General features: G+C 33.0%; 1 pseudogene; it reads right to left on the reverse strand.

Annotated features, from left to right (window-relative positions):
* The window catches only part of LOC105032671 (probable glycosyltransferase At5g25310), a 59,356-nt pseudogene extending 35,560 nt beyond the window's left edge, over nucleotides 1-23,796 (reverse strand).

The following is a 23,796-nucleotide window of genomic DNA, read 5'->3' on the forward strand; positions in this document are numbered from 1 at the left end:
CTCACATCTTTGTAAATCATTACAAGATTTGCAGGAAATAAGAAATCTGAGTAAAGGTGACTTCGTGTTGTTCGATGCTAGTGGAGAGATCATCTAGGCCAAAGCCTTGAAAACCAAAATATTGAAGTTGCCTTCGGATAAAGTTTTGAAACTAAGGATATGTTATTGTATTTTAAAGATTATTAAAAATATTATTTCTATATCCTTATTATTAGAATGATGTCTTAAAATAAAAGCTAAGAACAATGGTTGTTTTATTTATTTTTCTAATAAATTTTATAGAAATATTTTTATTGATAATGGTCTTTTATTCCTATCACTTAGCAATAATATACTTCATGTTGATAATATGAAGAAAGGAAGAGAGAGGATGTGAATGTCACATACCTCTGGCACTGCTAACTTGGTTATATAAATGAGTCAAGAATTAACAAATTATATAAAGATAAATTCTTTGATCCTTATGATTTTGAATCATATGAAACTTATAAATCTTATCTCATGGGTAAAATAACCAAGACTCCATTTACTGGATGTGAAGAAAGGACGAGTGACATTTTAGACCTTGTACATATTGATGTTTGTAGTCCGATGTCGACTCCAACCAGAGGTGGATAGTCCTACTTCATCATATTTATTGATGATAATTCTAGGTTTGGATATGTATATTTAATGAAATACATATTCGAAGTCTTTGACAAGTTTAAAGAGTATCAAAGAATGGTTGAGAGGCAAACTGATAAAAGTATTAAAGCTCTTTGATCTGATTGAGGAGGAGAATACTTAACTAATGAGTTCCTCAATCATTTAAAACTAAATGGTATTCTTTCTCAGTAGATGCCTCCTTACACTCCATAATTAAATGATATTACGAAAAAGAAGAATCACACCGTATTAGATATGGTGCAGTCCATAATGTATTTCACGGATCTTTCGATCTCCTTTTGGAGACTTGCTCTCGAAGCTGCGACATATATTTTGAACAAAGTACCATCAAAATCTGTCTCTAGCACTCTATATGAGATATAAAAGGGAAGAGGCCCAGTCTTAAACACCTTAAGATTTGGGGCTGCTCTGCTTATGTCAAAAATATTGATGGACATAAGCTTAGTGCTAGATCAGAAAAATATAAGTTTGTAAGTTATCTGAAGGAGAGTATAGGATACTACTTCTACCATCCTACTCAATAAAAAGTGTTTGTTGGTAGGTATGCTATTCTTTTGGAGAAAGAGTTCATCCAAGAAAGAGGCAGTGGAAGGTCAGTTGAACTTAAGAAAGTTCAAGACCTATAATCTATCCAAAATCAGTAAACTGACTCTCAACTAGATGTGTCTATTATTGAGACACAGCCACTATACATACTTCCTATCTGAAGGTCAAGTAGAGTATGTAATGTACCATTCAGATATGGATTTATCATTGAGAATGACGATACATCCCACATCATTGAAAATGATGATCCTACGACCTATTCGAAAGCTTTCATGAGTGGTGACTCTGACAAATGGCTTAAAGTCATGAAATCTAAAATAGACCCATGTTTACCAACCAAGTTTGGACTTTAGTTGATGTGCCTAAGAGTGTAACCCCAACAGGCTGCAAATGGATCTTCAAGAAGAAAATTAGAGCAGATGGCCAGGTAGAGATTTATAAGGTCAAGCTGGTGGCAAAAAATTTTTGACAAAAATAAGATATTGATTATGAAAAAATCTTTTCATCCGAAGTCATGCTCAAGTCTATTTAGATCATGCTCGCTATTGCTATGTTCCATAACTATGAAATCTAGCAGATGGATGTCAAAACTATCTTCCTCAATAGAAACTTTGAGGAGAAAGTCTATATGACTTAGTCAGAGGAATTTATCTTTAGTGAAAGAGCAAATCAAGTATACAAGCGAAATAAATTCATTTATAGATTAAAGCAAGTATCAAGGAGTTAGAATATCCATTTTGATGAGACAGTTAAATTGTTTGGTTTTATCAAAAATATGGATAAACCTTGTGTGTACAAGAAGACTAGTAGGAGTACTGTTATCTTCTTGATCTTGTATGTGGATGACAACTGCTCATTGAGAATGATATCCCTATGATGCAATCGATCAAAATATAGCTATTACAAAAGTTTTTCATGAAAGACTTGGGTGAAGCGTCCTATATACTTGGTATAAAGATCTATAGGGATAGATCGAAAAGGATACTTGGTTTGTCCCAGTCTAGGTACATAGACCTTGTGTCGAAGAAGTTCAACATACAGTGAAGTAAAAGAGGTTACTTGCCTATGGGTCATGGCATACAACTCTTTGAGAAAATATCTTCTAAAACACCTGAAGAGAGAAATAGAATGAGTTCTATTTTTTATGCTTCGGCTATAGAATCAATAATATATGCTATGCGATGTGTCAGGCCTGATGTGGCTTATATCTTAGGTATTGTAAGCAGATTTCAGGCAGAGTCCGAGAAAGATCATTGGAAAGCTATGAAGAACATACTCAAGTACTTGAGAAGGACTAGAGATATTTTTCTCATATATGGAAGATCTGATTTAAAATTGGAAGGTCATACTGACTCTAGTTTTCAATCTAATCTGGATGATAGTAAATTCATATCTGGATATGTGTTCACCCTATATGGTGAAGCAGTAAGTTGAAAAAATTTCAAACAATAAATTATTGCTGACTCAGTCACTGAGGCTGAGTACATTACTGCTAGTGAGACTGCTAAGGAGGCCATCTGGATGAAAAAATTTATCTCAGAATTGGATATGGTTTCGAGAATTGAACAACCAGTGCTCCTTTATTGTAATAATACTGGGGCAGTTGCTCAAGCCAAGAAATCGAGGTCTCATCATAAATCCAAACACATCCTAAGATGGTTCCATCTCATTCGAAAGATAGTCGAAAGACACGATGTGATCGTAGAGTGAGTTGACATCAAGAATAATATAATAAAACCATTCACAAAGGTCTTGTCATTACAGCAGTTCGACCACCACTTACATTGCATGGTATCAAGTATAGGGATGATTGATTTTAGTGTAAGTGAAAGATTGAAAGAATAATATCCTACAAGTCAATCGTATATAAGATACAATGGGATATTTTTTTCTAATTTGTCTTTTAAAGTCATATATTTGACGTTGTTATTTAATAAAATAAGTTTTCCAATTCATTTTATACTGCACCTTATTATTGTTTTAAGATTATAATGAACCTCATAGGTCTAGGCAATGATTTTAAGACCATGATGAGATCATGCTAGTGAGACCTAAATCTTTGATAGTTCTTATCTAAAATATTTTTAGTCATTGGTTTATTGAGTCAGAGATTAATGATACCAATAAGACTATCACATCTTATATATACTCAGTAATGAGGGTGGTTGATCTCACAACCACTTATGTGGTGATACTAATATAAAGATGTGGGTACTCATTAGAGAATGAGTTCACTAAATAGACCTATGAGAGAATATCTGATGGAGTCTTATTTATATATCAGCTGATTGTTCTCTAGCGGGAGTTGTGCAAGTGATTTTTTGACCTGAGATCACCATGGTACCTTGTGTACGTGAATCCATATTTTCATTCACTTCCTAACTTGATTTTCTGATTCTTATGTGAGGTGTTCTGGATGTGATGAAGTATGCATGAAGGTTGTGAGTGGTCAATAATGGATCAGTCACTCCTAATAAGAGGAGCAAATATTCTATGTGATCTCATAAGTTGATGATTCTGAAAGTCTTTGACCAAAGCAAGATGATAATTAAAAAGAAATTTCTAATTAATTATCAACTGAATCATTACTTTTTGATCAAAAAATATTTAGATAAGTAATTGGGCTTGACATGATTCCATGTCCATAGCTCATCTGGGATGTTGTTTGACTGAAGGATTGAATTGCATGGTAACTTGCCACTGAAGGATATTTTATTAATTTTAATCAAATTATATCTCTTTTAGATAGTCATGATATATTGCTAAATATCAATCTTGACTTATGGACTCATTAAAATTAAAAAAATTAAATTCAAGAATTAATTAAGAAGAGTTCTAGTTAATTGGGATACTTGAGCTGATCTAGTCTGATCGGATTAGGATTAGATCATGAGTTTGTGTCCACTGTTGGATAGATTTGAAATCCAATAGATCACATACTTTGGAGTTTGTTCTTGGATTGATTTAATTAAGATTTAATATAAATTTTAGAGGTTAATTTGATTTGCTAGCATATTATGTTAACCCAAGTTTTCAATTAAGTTAAGTTCAAAGTATTTAAGCTAAACTAAACCCATTACCTTTGACCTGATTAGATTAGGTCTGTTTTAATTGGACTCCTACCTAACTTGGAAGAGTTTCAAGTGTGGAAGAACTCCTCTACGCCACCCAGCTATCTATGCTAAAAATAATTGCCACCACCCTCATTTATGCATTAAGAAGAGGAAGAGTCCTTCTTCCTTAAGACTCCTAACAATTTTTTTGGTTTTCATTTTTTTTTCTTTATTATCACATGCTAGATTTAATTAAGAAAACTATTGGGTGCAGAAGAGAAAGAGTCCTTCTATGTGAAGTCTCTTCTACACCACTTAATTCATGGGAGAAATAATTTCTCTGCATGAGGGAAGTGGAGCGCCAAGAGTTGGCACCCCTTGAGTCTGTTTGACACCTCTTCGTTATCTATTTAAATGGGGTGCCTCTTATGGGATAAGGGCTAAAAATTGATGAAATATTAGAGATCTTGGCGTGTGATAAGAGTGAAAAAAGTCTAAAGAAAAGGCAAGAAAAATTTGAGTGAAAAAGATAGAAAGAAGAGAGGTGAGAAAAACAGCAAGTGAGGTGTGCTTGTCCTAGGATTTGATTTTTTCATGTGTTGAAGTACAAAATTAAATCTTAGATTGTAAGACTTTTGGAGAAAATTTTCATGTGATCCTAGTAGAGAAATCGAAGGCAATAGTTTGTTGGTGCGATCGTTCTTCAAGAAAGAAGTCAGTAGTGTTCTTATGAAGAAAAGGCTGCGACGGTGCACCGATCGGGAAGGACCTTGACCATCTTCTGTGTGGATCACCATTGGAGGACATCTGCTTTGAAGTCTCATGGAGATCATCATTTTACCAAACTATTCATTTGAGGAAGTATAAGTTTCTAACTTTTTGCATGCTTGGATTTTGTTTTGTTCGACATCTACAAGGTGATTCTAGGATTTGAGTTCCAATTTGATAGTTTTAATTGTTAAAGCTTTTGATTTGCATGTCAAAATTTTTTAAAATTCATATTTCACTACATGGCCAAAACCTAATAGTGACATGGTTGTGCATGCCAATGGGCCATCGTAGCATCTTTTTGTGAGCGGATATGTGAGATCCAGCCTACCCTTCCCTCTCTCTTGCTCTATCCTTCCCTCTTCTTCTTTTTCCTACCTTCTCTTCTTCTTCCTCGTCATTGCTTTGGGGCTGTGATTATTGCTGTGGGTAAGCTCTTTAGCGAATAAGATTAAGCACCTTTTATATTGTTTGGGCTGACTTCAATTAAAGATTAATAAGTAGATATTAGAATTTTTTATATGTAGTTAAATTCTATTAAGAATTAAGTATTAGATGGTGGAACTCTTGTATATAATTGATTTTTTTTATGAGTTAATATTATGCCTCGAATCTAGCATCTAGATCGGATATGTGACAGCCGCACATTCCCTAGGGCAATACCTTAAAGAATATGTAAGGCCTTAAAATTTATTACAACACCCCAATATCTAGGAATAATAATGATCTACTATCATAACACTTAACAAAATTTTACACAATTATATATTCAATTACTTCAAGCATCTGACTAGATATCAATGATGCTCTATCTATCTATCCGTTCTTCTGTGAATCCAAACCATAGTCAATCATATGTATCCTATAACTTTGAGAAGAAAAAGAGAAATGGAGGGGGGTGAGTTTTACAGCCCAATAAGAATTCCTACACCAACACCAATACAATAATATACAAGAAAATAATAATAATTGTTATTTATATCAATCATATGCCAAAAGATACCATGGTTCATAAAACATGCACAACAAACACATATCTTTTTGTGTAATAAGCCACATCACACAATTACCTCAAATCAATATACATCAAATTCGATCATATTAAGATGCTTGGCTCTAAACTACCATAGCCACATTTCAAACTCATGGATAAGACAATAAAAATGGTTAGTCCTATAGACTATCACAATCATCTATGCAAAGAATAATAAAATGGCTAGTTCTATAGACTACCACAGTCACATTTCAAGCCCATGGGTAGGCAATACAAGTACCTATTTCAAGAGACTACAGGTACTCAACTCTGAACTACCATAGTCATATTTCAAGCCCATGGATAGGTAGTACTAAAATAAAATAGCTAGTTCAAAAGACCATAAATGCTCAACCCTAAACTACTACAGTGATGTATCAAGCCCATGGGTAGGCATAGTAAAGTGGCTAGTCCAGAGCACTGCAACTCCACATACAGTCACACAACTTGATAACAAGCTTTTCAAGTATTGTAATTCAAAAATTATATTCTTTTACAAAACTCGATGTACATGATTTTCAAAATTCATCCATTTCATGATAAGTGATATATCATATAAAACATCATAAAGAATCATACATATACTTATCAAATAAGTATATAGCATGTAATGATCAAAAGCCACAAAAATAAAATCATTAAGTCATAAAATAAAATTTATATAAATAGATGAATAATGTCCAAGAATTCTTCCCTCCACGGTTGTCAACTGAACTCACTAGACTTAAAAACTAGGTGTCAAGAACCTTGCTCAATATCCCCTTATCCAAGAAATTATTCTCCTAAAGAATCAATTAAAGTATTAAAATTTGAATTGTTTAATTTAAATACCTTATGACTCACTAGGGCCCACTCCAAGTGCCCTTAATTTTATTTTATTTTATTTTATCTTATTTTTCTAAGCTAGATTAGGAAAAATAAATAAATAAATAAATATAATAGAGAGAAGAGAGTCTCTCTCTCTCTCTTTTTCTTCTTTAGACAGGGGACTCGTGTCCCTGTTTCCTTCCTCCTCACAACCAGCCATGGCCATGGAACCAAGCCGGCGGCCAACAATGACACACAGCACCGACCAAGAGATGACTTCAATGGTGGCCACAGCCACCAATGGTTGACAAAAAGGGAGAAAATTAGAGAGCAAAGGGATGGCCCAATCCTCCATGATCGATGGGTTACCGGATCAAATCTGACGATGGCAAAACTAGAAAAGAAAGAGGGAAAGGAAGAGAAACTTACCCCTGTCCGATGACACTGATGACAAGAGATCCGACGATCTCTCCAATGAATACCCAAGAAAAGCTCGACGGAAGGACTCAAATTGGTAGCGATTTCTTCAGGGATTTGAGATGAGGAACGAGGGGAAGAGGGGCTCTCAATTTATAGGCCAAATCCACCTATTTTGGCCATGGATCACTCCCTTTCTTCAATGGAGTCAAAGAAGAGGAAGACTCCTATCAGGAGTCTTCTAGTTCTTGCCTCACGTGCACTGCACATGTGAGGTTTTAGTTTTTAGTTTTTTTTTAAAGGGTCGGGTTATTACATTCTCCCCTTCTTAAAATAATTTCATCCTTGAAATTGGTATACCTTGGGTTTCGAACATTGAAAGAACTCATCCCTCGTAATATCCTTAGGTTTCTGATTAGTCTTTATCTTAGAGTGCTCACTTCACAAGTCCTTAATACAAACAATTACGTGGTACTAGAATCTTTTTATTCACAAGAATATGAATTTTCTTGATCTCTTAATCTTGACTTAAAATATCATAATTCCTTGCCAATGAAATTGTTTGCCTTTGATTAATTTCACATAAAAATTATAATTGACCCAACCTACTCTTAGTAAAAAAAAAGAATGTATAGAAGAGTGCTGGAGTATTAGGTGCTCACCATGTTTTACAACCTTCTTTATCTTTTTGACTTCGACATAATATTACAATTAAACTCTTATCATAGAAAAATTTCAATTCTATTCAAACAATTGAAACAATAATATTAAAGCTAAGGAATGGATATGTATGCCAAAAGCATTCTGCATGCAAACTCAACTAAAGATTTTTAATCCCTTCTCCACCTTGACTCAATATTCGGCTCCACCTTAACTCTGAGAGCTTCCTATATGATACCACCCTCATGCCATGGGGCAACTGCCTGCTATTGATAGATCAGCCAATATGAGAGTCACGCCAAGTCGCTCGATCTCAATCTGAGTCTCATACTCGATCCATCTCCACCTGGAGCTCCACCTCGCACTGGGCTTCTCCTGGCATCTTCTATGATAGATAGCTTCACCTTCTTGCACATGAGAGCATCCACCTTGGTTGCGCCCTTCTTCAACCTTGATCACCTCTGTTGCAATCTCTGGTACCAGCTGGCTCCACCTAGCTCTGATACTAATTTTTGGGATAGATCTGTCAACTGTGAAACATGGATCACCCATGCAAGATCGCCTTAGGAGATCTGGCATCACCTGTTGTAGCAAAAAGATAGAAGAAGACAAACAAATACACAAGATGTACGTGGTTTGGCCCAAGTGCCTATGTCCATGGGACATGCAATGCTCTACTCATGAAAGAAAATAAAATACAGAGGAGATACTCTCAACTATCAAACCTCTCTTACAATCTAGAAGCACTCACCCATACAATGCTCTCAAAGAATTTCAAGAAGGCTCCCTTAGAGATCTGTCAGTCCAGAATCCTCGACACCCCTGGACACCCTATGAGACTCTAAGTCACTACATCATGCTCTAGCTTGTCCCTAGGCAACCTTTTTAGGACACTCCCAACTGTATGATGCCCCTGGTGCTTCTTAAGACCCCCAGCTCTCCCTAAGATTTTTTCCTCGATATCCCTGAGATGCCTCTGGTGCTCCCAGCCTATCGCTACCTATCACAACCACTCCACCTGCCAAACTCAAGACACTCCAGGCTGTTTTCCTGAGATACCTTCTTTGACTGCTATACTATCGAGCCTCTCTCAGTCCCGCACCATCAGGGATATGCTACTGCAGCACTCAAGCACTCTCTGCCTTAGCCTCTGCACCACCCTGAGATATTCTCGAGCCCCCCTACAGTGCCTCCATAGAGCCCTCTTGGCTCTGCTACTACTGCCACCACCCTGCGACTCTCTCTATAGGACCTCTCCTCACATATGAGCAGCCCATAGCTTAAAACCTTTTTTTAGAGAGAAGACAAGCCCTAGAAACCCCACGGACCCTCTGATCTTCACCACTTGCTACCATGGCCGTTGGATCGCATCTGATCAAGGCCAATCAAGTTTCCCAACATTCAGATCAACATCGGATGTTCCCAGAGCCGTTGGATCAGCTATTGGATCAAACCTGCACCGTTCGATCATGCAAACACCCAGGGAAACATGTGTGAAACACTTTCGGCCCACCACAGACCACAAGAAACACATCGAAAATGATTTTCCTGATGTATGGACCGCGCTCCCATCAGTGTGGACTATCGGTCCATTAGAGACACATAACGCTAGGCTTTTCTGCACGCGCTGTCATGCATTCCCATGGGCCGGCCCGCTCACACACCCACCTAGGCCCGGGCCGCACCCGTGCATCCATGTGCTGGGCCGCAATGTCGGGCCTGGTTGTGCCTCCACCACCCTTTGCCAGCCCATGGGCCACTTTGGCTTCCTCTGCATGTAACTTTACCATCCGAACTCCATTTAGGGTATTCTTGGGGTCGTTGGACTCCATTCGTAATCTTGGATCTTGTTCTGAACTTTTTGTAGATCGAATCTTGAGGCATCAAATTTCAATACTTAAGACACTTAAAATTTTTCTAATCATTATCAAAAGAACCAATCACTGAAGATGGTGGTCCAACATCTCAATGAGCCCAAGGATCATTAACCCTGTGCTTTCGTTTATCAATTGTGGTCTCTTCTATTGAAAATCAAATCAAGTCTTCATTTATAACACTTGAGTTAGAATTTATATTTTTAGCTCATTTTAATATATGTCAACCATCATGCTTCTGCTATGCACTCTGATCTAAACCCACCGAACACTTTGGGGTTATCGGATGAATTTCTGATAATGATACTCTTTTATATTGGAATCAAAAAATCCACCATTTCAAATTTTAGATAGTTTTAGAGAAAAACCTTTAAATTTCTTCTCTGACTATGCCTCGATAATATCATATGAAACTTAACCCTTGATCTACTTCCATATTTGAAGCCTTTGTATAAGCTCTATAGCTCATCTAAAATCCCATGAGTCTAGAATTAATCAGAGTGAGTTAATCTTAGATTCAACTGATAATTAATTGAATAATTCTAAACCATCCTTTCTTTTTAAAAAATAAGATTAACTCCAAACCTCAACAATTTAGAAGAGTTCAAATCAACATCCCTATAAGTAGAATCAATTCGGTTATTCCATATAGAAGTAACTTCATCACGACCCTTCACATCAATAAATAAATAGACATATGAAATCTTGTCCCTCATATGTTAAGACTCCTATAAGTTTTCCAAAAATTTCAACTCAATATGATATCAACAACAAGTCAGCTCAAAAATCTAACTCTGATTTTAAATCCAACATACCCAATAATCTCCAATAAATATAAGGAAAATCAAGTGAGCCGATTCAAAAATGATAATTTAAATTATCAAAGGTTCTATCATGATTTATATCCTATGTCTTCTCAATAAAAATCTAAATCGATCAATAGAACCCAAAATCAATATAATACATAATCCACTAATAGGTGCAATCTCTGAAGAATGTTCTACACTCTAAATAACTTGTTGCTAAATCTAAAATTTTGCAACCAACAATCAATAACAAAACTAGGAGGACTATTATGGTTTGCAACCCATCAAATTCAAAATTCTAAATCATCTTAATAACAATTGAATAGTCTACATCTAGTACAACATAATGTATTAATAAATCCTACTTTATTCCAAGGTCAACACCTCTTATACATAGATCAAACCTTATTTATTGATCCAAAATTTGAACTTTGAATCCTTCCTGCTATGTTTATCATGTCTCTCATATGTTAGAATCTTAATGGTTCACCAAGACCAATTTCTTTGGTCAAATCATAGCAAGATATTTTAGATCAACTTAAAAATAATCTTTGACTTGAATTTTAACACTCCTAACTATCTCCAACTAATGTTAGGGAGATCAAGTAATCTGTTCTAATAGTGATAAAATTGAATCATCAAAGATTTCACTAAGATGCAAATCCCATGTCCTCATAATAAAATCTAATCCATTCTATCATATCCTTAATAATCATAGCCTTATACTCAAATAACCCTTAAGTCACAGTCGCTAGAGATCATAACCTCAGCTTTGGTATCATTCTATTATGCCCCAAACCCAGCATCTAGGTTGGATACATGATAACCGCACACTCTCTAGGACAATACCCTAAAGAATATGCAAGGTCTTAAAATTTATTATAACACCCCAATGTCCAAGAATAATAATGATCAACTATCATAATACTTAACAAAATTTTATGTAATTATATATTCAATTTCTTCAATTATTTGATTGGATATCAATGACGCTCTTCTATCCATCCATTCATCTATGAATCTAAACCACAGTCAATCATAAGTATCCTACAACTCTGAGAAGAAAAAGAGAAATGGAGGGGGAGTGAGTTTTACAATCCAGTAAAAATTTTCACATACCAACACCAATATAATAATATGTAAAAAAATAATAATTATTATTATTCATATTAATCATATGCCAAAAGACACTATGGTTCATAAAACATGCACAGTGAACACATGTCTTTATGTGCAATAAGCCACATCACACAATTACTTCAAATCAATATACATCAGATTCGATTATATTAAGATGTTTAGCTTAGACTACCATAGCCATGTTTCAAGCTCGTGGGTAAGACAATAAAAATAACTAGTCCTATAGACTACCACAATCACCCATACAAATTAAGAATAATAAAGTGGCTAGTTCTATAAACTACCACAGCCACATTTCAAATCCATAGATAGGCGATATAAGTAGTTAGTCCAAAAGATCATAAGTGCTCAATTCTGAACTACCACAGTCATGTTTCAAGCTCATAGGTAGGCCGTACTAAAATAAAATAGCTAGTTCAAAAGATCACAAGTGTTCGACCCTAAACTACTACAGTCATGTATCAAGCCCATGGGTAGGCAATAGTAAAGTGGCTAGTCTAGAGGACCACAACCCCATGTACAGTCACACAATTTGATAACAAGCTTATTAAGTATTGTAATTCAAAAATTATATTCTTTTGCAAAACTCGATGCACATGATTTCTAAAATCCATCCATTTCATGTCAATGATATATCATATAAAATATCATACAAAATCATACACATACTTATCAAATAAGTATATAGCATGTAACAATCAAAAGCCACATAAAATAAAATCACTAAGGCACAAAACAAATTTTATATAAATAGGTGAACAATGTCCAAGAATTCTTATCTTCACTATTGTCAATTGAACTTACTAGACTTAAGAATTAGGTGTAAGAACCTTGCCCAATATCCTCTTATCCAAGAAGTTATTCTCCTAAAGAATCAAATAAAGTATTAAAATATAATTATTTAATTTAAATTCCTTATGACTTGCAAGGGCCCACTCGAAGTGCCCTTAATTTAATTTAATTTTTTTTAATCTTATTTAATCTTATTTTTCTCAACCAAATTAGAAAAAATAAATAAATAAATATAATAGAGAGAAGAGAGGCTCTCTCTCTCTTCTTCATCTTCTTAAAATAGGGGACACATGTCCTTGTTTCCTTCCTCTCCACAATCGGCCATGGCTATGGAACCAGGTCGACTATCAATGACGGTGCACAACACTGACCAAGATATGACCCTGACGACAGCCACAGCAACTGATAGTTGACAAAAAGGGAGAAAATCGAAGAGCAAAGGGATGACGCTTTCCTTCACGACCGATAGGTTATCAGATCAAATTTGATGATGGCAAAACTAGAAAAGAAAGAGGGAAAGAAAGAGAAACTTACCCCAGTCTGGTGATACTTATGGTGGAGATCCTGTGATCTCTTCGATGAATACCCAAGAAAAGCTTGATAGAATGCTCAAATCGATGGTAATTTCTTTGAAGATTTGAGATAAGGAATGAGGAGAAGAGGGGCTCTCAATTTATAGGCCAAATCCACCTATTTTGGTCATGAATCACTCTCTTTCTCCGATGAAGTTGGACAAGAGGAAGACTCCTGAAGGGAAGAGGGGCTCTCAATTTATAGGACAAATCCACCTATTTTGGTCATGAATCACTCTCTTTCTCTGATGAAGTTGGACAAGAGGAAGACTCCTATCAGGAGTCTTTCGATTCTTGCCTCACGTGCACTGCATGCATGAGGTTTTAGTTTTTAATTTTTTTTTTAAGGGTTGGGTTATTATAGTTAGTTAGTAAATGATAGAATAAATAATGCAATAAAGAAAATAAAAACTCTAAGCAGTGTAATAAAGATTGTAGTAAATTGTTTTAATTGATTTTCGATCTAATCATTCATGAAATCTATATGTTATGAATGGTTGATTAGTAAATTGAGATTTATAAGTTAAACTGAATGATTTTATATACTATGATTAGATCAGGCTTGATAAATTATGATTATTGTATGTTGAAATGCATATATCATAGCTGTATCAAGTTATCTAAAGCTGTATAAAAGATGTATCAAAAAAAAATTTTTTTTTTGAATTATATGTAGTTATTGATATATGTATTATTTGTCTCTCAACCTTACTATATATGATGTCCGGATATTAGATCCCAACCATGGGGGATATCATGGACTTGAGATTTCCACCACGGGAGGTATTGCGGACTTGAGATCTCTTAACACATGGGGTAATCATGGTGCCACAGTTAGGACTATAAAGCTAAAAGAAATGGATACCTATGTTTAAGTATAATATTATAAAATTGAGTATATATTGAACTCGTATCTTATCTACTGAGTTCATATTACAGAAAAGTTGTTATAAGACTACATCTCGAGTATCCTTGATTGCATAACTTGATATTGACCAAATTGACATCATACTTATATAATGCATTTGAGTTGCATATCATTATAATTTAAATCTATTTTATAAATGAATCAATTACTTATGAAGCCATGAAGCTCAAAAACTTTCTCCTATTATTTTCGGATTTCAGAATTAGTTTTGGGGCCACACCTTAGAATTTTGGGATTTATATATGGAAGGTGAAGCGGATCTATGAAAGGTGGTTGTTCTAGGAATAATAAGTGTATAATGATATCTGTATAGACTGATATAGATGCCGTAAAGTTGAAATTAATGTTAATATATGCCATAGTTAGATGTTCTGTTACTACCTGTGCGATGAGTATAGTATCTTTCATATTATATTAAAGTTTTGTCAAGTTGGATGCCTTGCTTGTCTATAAAGACAATACTCTATAGATATGCAGTCGCTGTTCACGTTCTCAAATTTTATTTTAATTTAAATTTGGAGTCGGAGGTATGATAGTTATAGTATCAAAGCATAAGTTTAGTTTATAGGAAGATAATAGAATCAAGGCATGTGCTGAGTATAGGTGGGGTAGTTATCATACGATAAGATATAAAAGGTTGCCTTTGTTATTCTAAGCATAGTGTTGATTTTATATTTTGATCTATTTGGACTTTTAAAATAAGTTCTTGATAATGTTTATCAATAAATGGAAGATGATATCAATGATGTTATAAATGTTGGTAGTAATAACAATAATTATAATATTAGAAAGTCTCCTTATGGTCATAATTCATCATCACACTAGAGGTGATCTATTAATTATCACTTAAATAATTAGAATAATTTTGAATTATTAGTATTTTGCTTAATAAGCACAAGTAGAGAGTGTGTATTTATGTTGTTGATAATTCTTTTGATGAATGAAATATATGATCGATGTTATCTTTTGTGATATAGAATGAGTGTAAATTATTGACATTTTGTGGAGTAAGCATGAGCCAAGAATGTATATTTATATTGTGATAATTCTTCTGAAAAATAAAATATATGATTAGTATGATCTTTTGTTATATGGAACATTAATTGTAGATAATGAAAGTAATTGATATATCCCCAAAGATCATCTTGATAGAGGTAAAAAAAAAATTAGGACTATTAGATCCAACTTATGGAGTTGAGATGAATGAAAGACAGTATATTAGATCTTTTGTTGAGGTGGTTATTAGTGGCAAAGATTAACCCCATGAAATAATTAGCACTATGGGTCCTCCTGAGGTGGAACAACTGAGGTCAAAAGAGCAGGCAGCAATCTATGCTTTTAATATCCAGAAGCATTGATTTCACTTTAAAGTGCATGATGTTAATTTTTCAGACAGAGAGTATTATAAATACTTTTTTCAAAGGATAAGTGCTGAGTATAATGCTGCAAAAGTAGAAGTTTAGCAAATGAAATGGAACTATAACATATTGAGGGATATAAATTAAAAGCATATGGAGGAATGTTCTGCCTTACAACATAAGGTAATGAGGCTGAGACAAGGACTCCCTCTACATGCTGAATCTTCATCTGGCAAAAATTGATGTGGGAGAGAAAGAGGAGAAAGCAAAGAAAGATATGATTTATTATTATAGGGGATAAATTATGCCATATTTATCTAAATATCTAATTTGAGTTATTTTTTATTATATATTAGAAGATGCAGTAATGATCAATTTTGAATTATATTATTGAAAATTATCAGAATTAGCTGAATATCTTGATGTGTTCTAGAAAAAAATTTAAGATAATATTCAAGAATTCAAGCAATTGACTGTTGATCAAATACTCTTAATGGACTTGGAAAAAGAATTTAAGATTTAGAATAAATTAGAAACGATATACTAAGCTTAAATTAAAATTTCACTATTTATATAATTCTTTGAATAAGATATTGTATAAATATGTATGTAGTTATAAAAGATTGAAACTATTTTTGATAAAAATTCCTTTAAAGGCAGTAGGTTGGATAATAAGTGTCTAAACTTTGATTGGCAACTATTGATGCAAGTAATAGAACTGAAGATTTTCTAAGCATTAGCATATTTGGTGACAAAACTTAAAAGTTGATCAAGTCTAGCTTCATTATTTGGTTGGAAATTTGGAAACTATTAACCACTAGTTCATGAAGGAGGTAGATAGTGGATAAGAACTAAGTTATCATTTTTTGGAAGAAGCTATGTATATGTTCATTATGATAATATTATAAAAAGAAAGAAAAGATTCTAGTAAGGTTGCAAGCATGTTAAGTAGAGGGATGTGCTAAAATTCAAAGGAACAATTTGATATAAGTTGTTAAAGAAAGGAAAGAAAAAAAATCAGTAGGTTCTAGAAAATTTGATATTAGAAGAGAATGCTAGAATTGGAATTATGATAGCTAAGAGAGGTAGATTATAGTGGTATAAATGCTATAATGATCAAGATGATATAGGTTGATACGTTGAAGTGATTGTTGTCTAGCATTTCAATTGGAAACAAAAATTGAAGAATTAATGTCTAAGGCTAGGTAATAGCAAGACTCTATGTAAATGTTTAATGATTCTTGATACTAAGTCTTAGATGTTTAATGATTCTTATTCCTTAAGAGTTGATATAAAGTTTGGTAAAGTCAACTATCTATTCATATAATTGAAAATTTGTGAGGACTGTAATAAGCTTGAAGGCTAGAGATCTTAAAAGTATCATCACCATTAAGTTTTTAGCCATAGACTATTATGTAAGTAGTAATAATGGAATTTATTAGTAGAACTTATGATGAGTAATATGGACTTAGTAATGATAAACTTGGCATCTAAAAATACTTTTTTGACGATGTAAATTTTGAGGATGAAATTTATTTAAGAGGAGAGGAATGTGAGACCCGACCTAGTCCAAGATTGTTTTTCGTGTGCCATATGGGGATCTACATATCCAAGATTCGTAGCCATTCACAAGGCAGTCGCATGCCACCCCATCAAAAAAAAGTGGAGGACCCTCTCCAGTTTCAGTTCTGAATAGAATTTCCTCTTCTGTGGCCTCTCCCCCACTCTCTCTCTCTCACTCTCATGCTCTCCTCCCTCCCTAGTATCCTCTCTCTCTATCTCCCAAGCTCCCTCTCTCTCTCTAGCTCTTTGTCCTCCCTCACCCTCTCTCCTCTCTATCCCCCATGTTCCTTCTCTCTCGCTCTTAGTCTTCCTCGCACCCTTCTCTCTCCCTAATGTCTTCAATCCCCTGTCTCTCTCTCCACATGCTCACTCCATCTTCCATTTCTGTGTATATGTGAGTGTCTATGTGTGAGTTGGTTGAAAAATTAAAAAAAAAAAAAGAAAAAAAGAAAAAAAAAGAAAAAAAGAAAAAAAAAGAAAGAAGGAAAATAGAATATCTTTTCTCCTCTCTCTTGATCTCTCCTTCTCTCTTCTTTTTTTTCCTACCTTCTTTTCTTCTGCCTCGTCATTGCTTTGGGGCTGTGGCTACTACTGTGGGTGAGCTCTTTAGTAGATAAGATTAAGCACCTTTTATATTGTTTGGACTGATTTCAATTAAAGATTAATGAGTAGATATTAGAACTTTTAATATATAGTTAAATTCTATTAGAAATTAAGTATTAGATGATGGAACTCTTATATGTAATTGATTTCTATTATGAATTAGTTAGTAAATAATGAAATGAATAATGAGGTAAAGAAAATAGATACTTTAAGCAGTGTAACAGAGAAAATTTGCAAAGATGGATGCTTTGTGTTTGGGATGGATTGACTCTGCCTAGTGTCAATCCGTGAATTTTAATTCTATATTGACAAAATAATCTAATCTAAAATTTTAGTCAAGGATTGAAAATTTATGAGTTGACTTGAGAATAAAATTTTGAAATTTTTGGATGAGCTTAGGTAGGATAAATAATTAGTGGAAAGGGGCTATTGCAAAAATAAAGAATGGAGAGGTTATTGATTCCTCTCTTCTCTTTCTTTCTTTTCCCTAAAATAGTGAAATTCTAAAAATTAAGAGACTGATGAAGGTTGGGAAAGTTGCTAAGAATTAATTTAAGCCTTGTTGTAACTTATTAACTTAGCTGTGGTTATGGATTACTGGCTCCAAGAAATCCAACCAAGTGGTTAATTGTTCAGCTATCAGCAACTTTGAAATCAATAATATTTATATTTTATAATTAATCAGAATTACATGGATATTTATATCATCTCTTTGATATGACATAAATCATTGTAACTCTTATATTTTCTTATAATCAATCTGATTCAAGTGAGAATCATCTTATTCAATTGAAATGATACAAACTATTATAGATACATTTAGACATAATTGTACTTGAAATTATTATGTATCATCTCTTTGATATGATGTAAATTGCTTTAGTTGATTTTTGATCTAATCATATATGGACTCTATACATTATGAATAGTTGATTAGTGAATTGAGATTTATAAGTTGAACTGAATAATGTTACATGCTATGATCAGATCAAGCTTAATAAATTATGATTATTATCTATTGAAGTGTATGTATCATAGCTATATCAAATTATACCAAAACTGTATAAAAGATGTATCAAAAAGAAAAAAAAAATTGAGTTATATATAGTTTTTGGTATATGTGTCATTTGTCTCTCAACTCTACTATGTATGATGTCTGGATTTGAGATCCCAACCATGGGGGGTATTATGGTGATATTAAGATCCCCACCATAGAGGTTATGATAGTGATATTAAGATCTCTGCTATAGGGGGTATCGTGGACTTGAGATCTCTTACCGTGTGGGATAATCGTGGTGCCACATTTAGGGCTATAGAGCTAAAAAAAATGGATACTCATATTTAAGTATAGTATTATGAAATTGAGTATATATTGAATTTGTATCTTATCTACTGATTTCATATTATAGAAAGCTTGATATAAGACTGCATCTTGAGTATCCTCGATTGCATAACTTGATACTAATCATATTGACATCACACTTGGTATGATATATTTGAGTTGTATATCATCATGATTTAAATCTATTTTATAAATATATCTGTTACTTACTAGACCATGAAACTCATAAATCTTCACCTATTATTTTCAGATTCTAAGACTAGTTTTGGGGCTAGACCTTGAAATTTTGGGGTTTATATATAGAAGGTGAGGCCGGTCTGTGAAAGGTGATTAATTCCTAGGATAGTAAATGTATAGTGATATCTGCATAAACTGATATGGTTGCTATGAAGTTGAAATTAAAGTTAATATATGCCATAGTTAGATGTTCTATTAATACCACTGCTTGTATGATGAGTTTGGTATCTTTCATATTATATTGAAGATTTGCCAGGTTGGATTCCTTGTATGCCTATAGGACAGTACTACAAGTATTCAGTGGTTGTTCACATTCTCAAAGTTTGTTTTAATTTAAATTTGGGGTCAGAAGCATGATAAGATATATATTTTTTCCTAAAATAAAATATTTTTTATTTTAAATATAAAAAATTAAAGAAAAAAATGAGAAGTGAGAATGTGGGATTAATATAGATACTCGAAGGAGGTAGCAGGGTTGTGGTAGATGCTAGCATGAGGGATGTGCTCTCCATGAAAAGCATTTCTCGATGCATTTCACGTGGTGGAGTCGACGATAGTGGCTTTGTGGATCGCTTGTCATATTCTCATGAGCTCTTCCTCTACTCCACTTCATGATCTCTCCTTGGCTTTCTTTCTCTGAAACCCACTCACCCATTAACACCTTGGTTGAGAGTTTGAGGAAGAAAAGAAATGGAAAGAAAATATTAGTAAGGAGAGAAAAGAAAAGAAAAAAAGAAAGTGTATTTCTTTCCTTTTGGTTAGGAGCTTAATGAAAGAAAAGAAAATAATTTCTTTCCTTCTTGGTTGGAAACAAAGAAGAAAGAAAAAGAAAGAAAATGTTACAACATTCTTTTACTATTATACCTTTAAATATAACATATACTATATCAATTTATGAAAAATCTAAATCATTGCATTTAACAACCAAAGTTCAAAATTCACTCAGTTAATATAATGTAAAGCAACTTGTAAAAGTTTCAAAATCAATCTAGTAAGAGTTCTATCAAGGACAATCAAAATATATCAGCTATACTTTCCAAAATCAATCTAGCTAGTAAGAGTTCTACACTCCAATAATTTAGTCAGAGTTTTAAAATCAATAAGATAATCAAAAATAGTCATTACTATATTCCATCAAGAACCTACATAGGTGCCATGCATCATTTTTTCTCATATATTCTTACGCCTCTCAATTAGACAACAAAAAATGGCCCTTGATTTTTCTGGATTTTGGATGAGAAAAAGATAAAAATTATCAAGTGGGACTCCATTCTAATGACCACCAATTCATTAAAAATTTCTTCTTCTATATAGATACATGGCCAATTTTTTTGGATAATAGTATTTTTTTCTCTAATTGCATCAACAATATTGTCAATTGCTGACTTTAAAACTTCGATCTCTTGATCAATATTAGTTGAAGACTTTTTTTTTATTACTTTTTAAACTTATTGTACTTTTAGTCTAAACTTAAACTTGTGGTCTTAGGGATGGCATATCATTTCCATCATTCACATCATCAAAGCTCTCCAACAGAACTTCATTTTGGGATATCAGTTGATCAATATCATGAATAGTATCTGTGTGACTCCCACTTAAGCTAGCCCATCATTGTAATTTGTTCTTTGTAGTATCAATACCTTCATTTGTTATCCTATCTTTAGTAAATAATTTTATTAAATTCTCATAGTTATGAATAGGTTTAGTCCTCCATTTTTCTACATCAAGATGTATCTAAATATAAAAAATATATACAAGTATGTAAATATTGCATTAATAATAATCAAATTAAGAATCAAAAAAATAAATAATCAAATTCAAAAATATACCTCTATTAGTTCCTTCCAAACCTCATGTTCTACTATCGACAGCCTTGTAATTAGACTTCAAGTAAAATTACTTAATCTATTTCTAAACAACTCAAATTGCTCATTGAATTCTGCCTTAAGATACTTCAAGCGATTCTTCAACTGGGTCTTGTTCAAATCTATGCCAATTTTTTTTTATTCACTTCTTTAATCATTTGAGTATAAACAACAAATGTGAAACTTCATCAAGCCTATTTTCTACTTACTATTGGTAAACAATTGCTTCAAGGAAGACGTCATCTATATGAGTTGTCCATCTCAAATGTTCTTTTTTCTTCATTTAATCTTTTTTAGTATCACTCATTGATAATATCTATGTCATAAAAATATATATAAAATATATATTAAATACTAGCATAAACACTTTAACCATAAATATTATATAAAAATTTAAGTACAATCAATTACAGTAAGCCCAATGGATAATGAAATAAATAAAAAATAATAATAATCACTATGGGATGCTATTCACTACATAATCATTGTACATGTTCAGTGCTTTGTAATTTCTTAAAAATTCTCCTGGCATAGCATCTTCATCATTATCCATTAATGTAGGAACCTCTTTTTGAGGTGAAGATTGGTTTAAAATCTTTCGATCTACTTTATCAATAAGATTTTCATTAGGATCTACCTCTATTAAATAATTATGCAAGATGCAACATACCAAAATAATCTATATTTGTGTGTCAATCTAGTAATTGAGTTTTGTTATGCTTCTGATGATAGAAAATTATTTCTTCAATACATCAAATGTTCTTTCTACTGTATTATGCAATGATGCATATCGAAGGTTAAATAACTCTTGAAGATGTTTTGATGTTTGAGTAGAATATTTTTTCAAGTGATAGTACACTCTTCTATAAGGTGTAATAAGTCCACTTCTTAGCATATATCCCACATCAATAAGATAATATTTATCTAATAAAAATTAATAAAAATGAGTAATTATTTTATTATATTATAAAAAATATAAAATTTATTAATTATTAAAGATTATCTTTAGGAATCTCTAGCTTATCTTCTCTCTTAAGTATATTTTTAATTATCCTTGAGTTAGATATCATCCCTTCCCAGCCAGGTAAGACATATGTAAATTTTAAATTGAATGAGCATATAGCTAGCATATTTTATGTTGGATAATCCTTCCTACCATGATACTTTGGGGCATCAAAACAAGATACTTTCACATAAACATATGTTCCACCAATAAATCCCACACAATCCTAATATATAAATTTTATATAAATGTCCATTTAAATACATGTTTACACAATTAGAAATAAATAAATAAGATTTGATTTATCTTGAAATATGAGTAAAATGTATTATTATTTAGTATTTTTGAGGGAACTTGCTATCCTATGGGTGGAATCAAAAATCGATGTTTTAAAGATATTATTGCTCTTAGTACTCTATGAAAATGATGACTAATGGTCTTATTAGAGTGAAGAAAGAAAAATGAAATCACGTGATTCCTCACATTATGTGATAATATATGAAGAAACTTAGCAACTTGCTCTTCAACTATTGCTCGTTAAGTAGATTGAAAACTATCATCTTTTTATAAGATCTCACATAAATTTATAAAATCTTATGGTCCTATTTGAATAACGTCATGATATTTTTTATTTGTACTTAAACATTACATTATTTCATCTCATACTAGCTATTTTTCTATAAAAAATTGACTAATAGATCAATCAACATAATTCCAATGATGATAAAGCCTGCGTCGCACATCAAAATTTACGATACAATAAAATAGCTTTAGCTACAGCTAGTCATTGACTTTTCTCCCGTGAAAGAAACTCATCTATTTCTTCATTTTCTAGTCTTTCCATCTAAATAATTATTTAAATTTAAATTTAAATAAAATAAATATATGTTATGAAAATATGTATGCTACATTGATCATTTTGTTTTTCCATAAATGAGAAAGTTTCCTTCCCCACGGATCTCCTTCCCTACAAATCTCCAAAAAAGAGAAGTAAAAATTAAAAAAAAGCAATGCAAGTGGGAAAAGGCCTTACCTTTTAATTTTTTCTGACTTTCCTTGTGTTTTCATTGCTTTTTCCATCCATAGGAGTCTTAATCATGTGGGAGGCTGCTTTAATCATATGGGAGGCATCTCAGTATTTTTTCATCCGTAGGATTCTCATGTGGGAGGTGATTTCTATTTTTTTTCCAGCCACAGGAGTTTTAATCGGGTGGGAGGAAATAAGCCCTAGGGGTAAGATATGAATTATAAAAAAATTACTAAAGTCTCAATTCTTTTCTCTCCAAATCTACTCGATTTGGAGAAAAAAATTATATATTTGAGGGGGTTTATATTCTCTCTATTTCGATCTCTCCTTTTCTTTCTTTTTTTGTGATGAAAAAACTCCCAACCAAGAGAAAATATTAACTTTTTTCTTTTATTCTTATCTCATCTCTCCTGTTCTTCTCTCCCAACTAAGGAAAGCAAGCAAGCAAGTGATTAAATAAAAGCAAATGACTGACAGAAAGTACTAGTACAAGTAGATACAGATATACTTGGAGGATAAGAGGATTAGGTTCTTAATGGAGAGCGTAGGAAAATTGATCAAGAAGGGGCATCTGGTTCCTGACCAATGATTGGAGGGACGAGAAAGTGGTGAAATTGAATGGGGCAGAGATGGTGTTTGAGTTGCCATCACGATCAGAGGCAAAGAAGAGGAGGATGGTGGCAGAGGAGAGGAGGACGAGTGCCTAATTCCAAGAACCAAAAGACTGGCATTCCAT

The sequence above is a fragment of the Elaeis guineensis genome, chromosome 1, assembly GCF_000442705.2.
Source record: "Elaeis guineensis isolate ETL-2024a chromosome 1, EG11, whole genome shotgun sequence".
NCBI classification, from domain to species: domain Eukaryota; kingdom Viridiplantae; phylum Streptophyta; class Magnoliopsida; order Arecales; family Arecaceae; genus Elaeis; species Elaeis guineensis.